This window comes from Benincasa hispida, chromosome 8 (genome assembly GCF_009727055.1).
Source record: "Benincasa hispida cultivar B227 chromosome 8, ASM972705v1, whole genome shotgun sequence".
NCBI lineage: Eukaryota > Viridiplantae > Streptophyta > Magnoliopsida > Cucurbitales > Cucurbitaceae > Benincasa > Benincasa hispida.
The window spans coordinates 33,515,346-33,523,894 of NC_052356.1; positions in this window are offsets into that span (position 1 = coordinate 33,515,346).

The window sequence follows — 8,549 nt, forward strand, 5'->3', positions numbered from 1 at the left end:
AATGTGATTTATAATCAATAGGAGAGATAAATATTTGAATGAGATTCAAATTGATATAATTTATATCGATACATTATAATATATAGTTAATTATAAATATGATTTATAATTAATACTATATAATATACGAGAGTGATATATTTGAATAACATTCAAATATTATTTATATAAATGAGATTTATATAAATGTTATTGGTTAAAATTTAATGTGATTCATATTAAAACTATATATTATAAGAGAGATGTGCATTTTAATGTTATTAAAATGCATATTGTATGATTCATTAAGTTAGTTAATTAATCATATCATATACCTTATTATATGATAATAATGTACATTAAATAACTCCCCATTATAGAGGCGTTATTTTCTTTTCACGATGATTCCCATCCTCCCTCTTCCTTCACAATTTGTATTGTGAATACAGAAGTGTACATTTTTAATGTGCAGAAGATTCTCTCAAGCTCTCTCACTTCCTCTGCCATTTTCTTTTTATTCCAAATCAAAGGATCCCATAATCCTTATTACTTGCCAGAGAATAGCAAGGAAGTCTTCTTGGTGGTGTCCATTGTTCGTGGTTAGTGATGTCATGGAAGTTTTGTTCGAGGGAGATCAAGTTTGAAGTTATTTGGGACTTGAAGAGGAAACATTGTAAAGAAGAGTCTTCAAGGGTAAGTTTCTCACGATCTCTTCTCAAATTTCAGCAACATGCTTATTAAGTTGTTTTGTTGTATTTTTTCTTCTCTATATTTTAAAAATTTCAAATTGTACGATGTTCAAACGTGTCCGCAAAGAATTCGATTCTTTCAAATAGACAATGACATTTTACTATACTTGAAAAATATTTTCAACAATCTTATCGTTTAAAACAATTACCTTCTAATTAATTAAACCTTTGCCATTACAACTTAAGAGAACGATGATCTATACATTTAAAAATAGTAATTTTTGCGAGATTGTTACATCTTGATGGGTCCATCTTCTATAATAACGAGCGATTTTAAGAATAATTGTTGGAATTTACCCAAAAACCAAGAAAAGTTATATATAAATTATTAAAAGAAATCCACAAAATTTCTCTAATCTCTCCATCTAATCTTGTTATTCTCAATATTTTATTTGTTTTCTAATTCCTCCCCTCTCATCCTCAAAAAGATAAAAATAAATAAATTAAAAATTAAAAAGGTCTCCTCTCTCATCCCACCATAGCTTAATGTCACAGACGAAAATCTTTGTTGTGGTGAATTTGACCGGACGAAATAGGCTAAGAATCAAGAAAAAATAGGTGAAGACAAATACAAGGTAAAATAGTTTTAATTCAAATAAGTCTAAGTTTTAGTAAATCAATTATCTTATCATATCTAATTCTAACTTATTAGGATTAGGAAAAATTCATGTCATCTTTATTATAAGAGGAAAATGTAAACTCTATCTCATTCTCCCTATAAATACATTATTATAACTCCATATGAGGTAACTGGATCTAGGATAAGATAAACTTATCTCATTCTCCTTATAAATACATCATCATAACTCCATATGAGGTAACTGGATCTAGGATCTAGATCTTAATCTAGAACTTAAAATTCTAACTTATTCTTCATTATATAGTTATCCATCTCCAACTTTGGCATCATAGCTATTTTTCTTTGTTTTGCAGATCATTTTTTCTGGACCTTCCCCAGATTGCAAATTTACAGATGCTATCACGTGAAGGTCAGGTGCATTTATCCCAATCCAAATATTGGTATCAACAACCTTCATCGTACAATGGAAGAGTACTTTGGAAGATTCTAGAAAGTTTTGGGAGGCTCTAGAACATTCAGAAGAATATGCAATAATGTGAAAGGTTCTAAAACATTGTGGAAGCCAATTGAATGTTCTGAAAACTTATGGAGTATTCCTTAAGACTAGGCTTCATAGAATTATAAGGAAAACTCTAGGACTTGTAAGATATTTCCAGCATTGTATAGATTTTTTCGATGAAAAATATAGACCATATGATCAAGTTGACGTTCACCATCCATTAGAAAGGTGGAAGGCTATAAATAGGTGGCCTGGGTTATTTGACAAAGACATCATAGAAATCATCCTTGAAGAGCTTTGTACACCCTCCAGTTTAATAAAATTTCTTGTCAAGCATTCACTACTTGAGTTCTCTTACTTCCTACTCAAAGCATGCTTGCCTTCAAATTTTTTCCCATTACGTTTAGCTTGTACCTAATACACCTTTAAGAAATTTAGGCTGATTTAGCTGTGATGAAAATAAAAGAAGAAGGAGAAGAGAAACACAAATAGTTTACGTGGAAAACCTTAGAACCAGGGAGAAAAAACTACGATAGAGACTTTTTTTATTATTGAAGTGATACAAAAATACAAGAAGACTTTTTTCTTCTAATTTAGTTGGAGTTGGAGACGGAGAATTTTTGGATGCTAAGTGTTTTCTTTTCTTATTTACTTTTTTGCAAGTTTGGATTAGGGTGAGGATATACCCCAATCTCATCCCTCTACTTTTTAAAAAACTACGATAGAGACTTTTTTTTATTATTGAAGTGATACAAAAATACAAGAAGACTTGCTCAAATAAATAGACAGACAAGAAGCCCTATGGCCATAAAAAAAAATTACAAATTAGCCCCTAAGGCAAACCAACCTCTTTTGACACTCCCCCTCAAGTTGGGGCATAAATATCAGTAAGTCCCAACTTGCTGATACAATAATCAAAACTTTGTCTTAACAACCCCTTTGTAAGGACATCTGCAATCTGCTGATTAGAAGAAATGTAGGGAATGCATATGCTTCCATTGTCCATCTCTATTTGATTAAATGTCTGTCAATTTCGACGTTTGGTCCTACATGCTGGACCAGATTGTTTGCAATACTTATTGTTGCTTTATTGTCACAAAATAATTTCATTAGAAGCTCACTATCTTGATGAAGATCTGTAAATACTTTCTTCAGCCAGATTTCTTCATATATCCCCAAACTCATGGCCATGTACTCGGCTTCTGCACTAATTTTGGTAACCACTCCCTGTTTTTTTACTTCTTCAAGTGACTAGATTGCCCCAGACAAAAGTGCAATACCCAGACATTGACTTTCTATCAACAACAGACCCAACCCAGTCTGAATCAGTATATGCTTCTATGCAACATTTACTTGACTTTCTGAACAGTATGCCTTTACCAGAAGTGCTCTTCAGATATCGTAGAATGCGTTCAACGACTGTCATATGTCCCTCGTAGGGAGCTTTGCATGAACTGACTGACAACACTCACTGCATATGATATATCAAGTCTTGTGTGAGATAAATATATCAACTTCTCGACTAATCGCTGATATCTCTCTTTACTGATAGAAGCTCCATTGTTAATATTGCTCAGTTTTGCATTATACTCCGCATGAGTGTCTACTGGTTTACACCCAGTCATTCCTGTTTCTTTGAGAAGATCCAGAGTGTGCTTTCGTTGTAAGACTGAGATACCCTCCTTCGATCGAGCCACCTCCATCCCAAGAAAGTACCGCAATTTTCCTAGATCTTTAATTTCAAATTCTTCGGCCATATTTGTTTTAAGTCTCATAATTTCAACAATATCATCACCGATCAACACAATGTCATCTACATAAACAATAAGTATTGAGATCTTTCCTGAACCAGACTTCTTTGTATACAACGTGTGGTCTGAGTGCCGCTGATCATACCCCTGTACTTTAACAAACATGGTGAATCTGTCAAACCAGGCTCTTGAAGACTGTTTCAACCCATACAATGAATTCTTTAATCTACAAACCCGATGCTTAAACTGGTTCTCAAAGCCGGGTGGAGGGTTCATATAGACTTCTTCTTCAAGTTCTCCATTAAGAAACACATTCTTTACATCCAATTGATACAGAGGCCAATCTTTATTAACAGTAACAGATAATAGCACCCTGATCGTATTGAGTTTGACTACAGGGGAGAATGTCTCAGAGTAATCAATACCAAAGGTTTGAATAAAGCCTTTGGCTACCAGTCTCGCCTTGTATCTGTCAATCGTGCCATCGGATTCGTACCTAACAGTAAATTATTAAACCCGAATTTCTATTTTCCTTACTTAAGCAAGTGATAAAAGGAATTAACTAAGTGAAAGTTAAATCCTAAGTTAAGGGGAGGGAAATTTCTAAGTGTTAAGTAGTTTTTTCTTGAATAAATTAAGTTGAGCTTTAATTGGTAAAATTGTGATAAAATTTGTATAATAAGTAGGTTGATGAGAAAGTTAGCGTGAAATGGTAAAGAAGGAATGAGGATTTGAAAACGAAAAATATGGAAATTGAGTTTGGGAAATTTCGGCTAAATATAGAGAAGTTATGTGAAATGCATTATGGATGAAGAAAGGATTAAAAACTGAGAAAAATATGGGAAATTATTTTGGGAAAAATTTGGAAAAAAGGAAAATCTAAAAAAAAAAAACGTGTAGAAGTTGCACAGAGACAAACAATTCGCAGTAGCTAAGAGCGAGATTGTTGAGATCGAGACTAGTGAGATTGGAGAGAAAATGGTAGAGAGCGAGATTGAATAGAAGATGGGAGAGAGCAAGACCAGCGAGAAAGTGGGAGAGAGCGAGATTTTGAGCTAGAAAGTTGGAGAGAGCGAGATTTTCAGTGAGAAAGTGGGAGAGAGCAAGAGCATCCTGTACGTCAGCCATGCCTTGTCCGGTGCTGCATTCGAACGTCACGCCCACGCCTCGCCTATGCATCGAACGGCCGGGCAAGTGTATATGCGTTGAATTTGGCTGCATTCTTGTAGATTATACATTGGAAACCATAGTTTGAATACAAACAAAGCTTGAAGACGTAAGGGCAAACGTCAATTAAAATTTAGGTGTCCGATTAAGAAAATTTCTTAAACCCTAAGAAATTATGTTGGATGCGTTTGGGAAGAACACATTGAACCAAGGTGAAGTCAGCTTACGTTGATTAAGGGAGGATTAAACATTTGGCCATGCAGCCAAGTAGGTGAGATCAATCCCACGAGCAATTTGAACGCCTATAAATAGGGAGTTGGGATTTCCTTTTCAAATCACACAAAAATCATAAATTTCGTAGAGAAAGTAGAGGGCAGTGAGGGTTCAGAGGAATGTGTCAACTTTGGACGAGGAGATTCTTCCAATCTACTCGTGCGTTTTGGAGTGATTCTAAAGCCATCTGAAAGCTCTAGAAGTCTTAGTTTTCAGAGTAGGGCTGTTGGAGGAAAGGATCAAAGAAACCAGGCTGAAGGTTGAGAAGAAGGAAAGAAGGGTCAGACTGTCGGGATTAGTCTTGAGCCAGCCTGAAGATTTTTGAGATTTCGGCCAAAAACCACGAAGGAGTTTCTGAGCTGAAAGTTTTAGGATAAAGATTCGTAAGACATTTTAGAATAAGTTTGTATAAGGAAAATATTTCCAAATTAAGATTTGGAACTATGAGTAATCTAAGTTGTAAGTTGAATCTGAGGGGTGAAAAAGGGACCCGAGGAGCTACTAGAGTGGAAAATTCCTAAGTTCAGGTAAGTGGGCTAAATGTTTTCGAACTAAAATGTTTTTAAACTGTTTTGATTACAAAACGTTTTACAGAAAGCATATTTCGCGAAATAAATTCTCATGCCTACTAGTTTTATAAAGTGTTTCCAAGCAAGACTCTGAATTGTGTTGTGAACGCATGGCCTATTTTGAAAAAACTATTTACATATGTTGATTTTATCCAGCATGCGTTACCATCTTTTTAAACCATGTTGAATATGTATATTTACATATACATGCTTTAAAAGAGAAAAGTTGTTTTATAAATAATTTTGGTAAAATGCGATGCGAAGTACAAGGAGAAGGCATCCACCCAACTAGATACTGAAGTAACAAGGAGAATGTATCTATTGGTACTGAAGTACGTTGGAGAAGGTATCTATAGCTCCGATACCCGAAGTACAGAGGAAAGGTATCTGAGCAGTAGTATCTAATGTGGCAAGGTGAAGTCATAAAGTAGAGATTGCGTAAAATGGTTTCTCCCTGGACTGTAGTTGATGTTGGATTATTTACCAGTTTAACAGTACTTTTTTATTTTGAGAAATGATTTTACTATTTTATGTTATAAAATAGTTTTATATAATTTACGCTTGGAAAATATTTATGCTGCAAAAGTTTATATTTCAGATAAAACTATTTTATGAAATTATGATTGAGAATTTAATTGTGCCACAGGTGAATAAAGTCAGAGATTGAGTAAAATGGTCTCTCTGGACTAGTAGTTGATGTTGGGATTATTTTACCAGTTATAACACTTTTTGATTTGAGAAATGATTTTACTATTTTATGTTTAAAATAGTTTTATATAATTTACGCTTGGAAAATATTTATGCTGCAAAAGTTTATATTTCAGATAAAACTATTTTTCTGAAATTATGCATGAGAATTTACTATGTTTTCTCGGTCACTCACTGGGCGTAAGCACAACCCGTTTTCAAATGTTTTGTCCCCCCCCCCCCCACAGGCAGGGTAGCGGTCAAATTCCTCTGAAGGCAACTTAGTATCTGCTCTGCCACTAAAGATCAAAAGACTTGTAACCGTTTGCTAGGTGGTTACAGTTAATATTGTACACATGTTACTATTGTTCATATAGGGACTAGGGTTTGTGGGTTTTGGGACTTGTAAATTTAATGTTGTAAATACTCTAAACATATTAAGTTTCTAAGTTAATAAATTGTGGGTCTACAGCCGTCCCATTGCATATAATTTGTATTTGGTATCAGAGTTATTCCGCAAAAGTTTTTAGGCAGTAAGTGTCAGCCTAAGGGTTGATAACTACTGCAGTCATGCCCTTCTCTAGGCTAAGAGGGTAGTTTGGGGCGGGGTGTGACATAAATACTCATTTACATCCAACCATCTTGTGCCCCTCAGGAAGAGCAACCTGTTCCCATGTCTCATTTTTTTTCTAGAGCTCTTATTTCTTTCATAACTGCAGCCTTCCATTCAAGAGCTTCCATGGCAACATATATATTATTTGGAACCACCACTGTATCTAGGCTGGTAGTGAGAGCCTTGAACTTGGGAGATAAGTTACTATATGTCATGTAACTATGCATAGGGAACTTCGTACATGATCTAGTCCCTTTTCTCAAGGCAATGGGAAGACCGAAAGATGCATCACGACTTTCTTCCTCTCCAATTTTCTTACTGCAACTAGCTGCCTGATCCATGGGCCTTTCTTTAGAAGGAATTTATACACAATCACCTTTCCTTGCACTGTTCTCGTTTTCAGGAGCTATTTCCTAAGTGTTGTTCTTTTTATCAGTTTCTTCATCCTTCTCAATCCCTTCTTTTTTCTCATTATTGTCACCCTTTTCTATATCTTTGTCCACTTTGCAAGTATTAGTCTCAACACAATCATCAGTATAAAAAATAGGGATGTTCATACCTGGAGCTGAGATAGAGTTAGACTCATGAACTGGAGCCGGAGAAACGACAAGCGACACTGTTTCCTTCCTGAGATTCTTCCTGTAGTATGTTATCCAAGGGACTTGATTGGTAGGAAGAACAGGACCAACATGTTTAGGTTCAACCCTCTAGGGGAACATAATACATGGACCAATTAGCCTTTTCATTAAGACTCTCCCCCTAAAGAGGACTAATGGAAAAAAAAGGTTGACCTTCAAGAAATGTGACATCCATAGAAACAAAGTATTTTCGAGACGAGGGATGATAACATTTGTACCCACGTTGATGGAGAGGGTATCTAACAAAGACACACTTCTGGGCACGAGGGGTAACTTTCGTACAATTGGGACTATGAGTATGGACGAAGACAACATAACCAAACACCCGGAGAGGTACTCGGGGATTAGCCGGGTGTTGGGATACGACTCTTTGAAACAGTCAAGGGGAGTGTGAAAGGCTAAAACATGGGAAGGCATGTGGTTGATGAGGTGGGCTGTAGTGAGGATAACATCTCCCCATAGATAGGAAGGAAGAGAGGTAGATATCATAAAAGAATGAATGACCTCTACCAGATGCCTATTTTTTCTTTCGGCTACTCCATTCTACTGAGGAGTATAGGCACAAGAGCTTTGATAGACAATCCATTTATAATCTAGGAAGTTCTGGAAAGAGTTATTAATAAACTCGTGCACATTGTCACTTCGCAAAATGGCAATTTCTATGTTGAACTGGGTTTGTACGGTAGCATAGAATTATTGGAATACAGAGGACACCTCAGACTTATCGACCAAAAAGAAAACCTAGGTCAGTCTGGTGTGGTCGTCAATAAAGGTGACAAACCAATGCTTTCCTGTAGAAGTGGTGGTTGGTGGAGGACCTCAGACATCACTGTGGATAAGATTAAAATATCTGGATGGTTTGTAAGGCTGAGAATGAAAGGGGACACGACTTTGTTTGACCCGGATACACACATCGCAATGTAAAGATGATATATTAATACTATGAAATAAATGCAAAAAATGATACTTCATATATTGAAAATTAGGATGTCCCAGATGGTAATGCCATAACATAAAATCAGTTTAAGCGTTAGAAAAATTCAA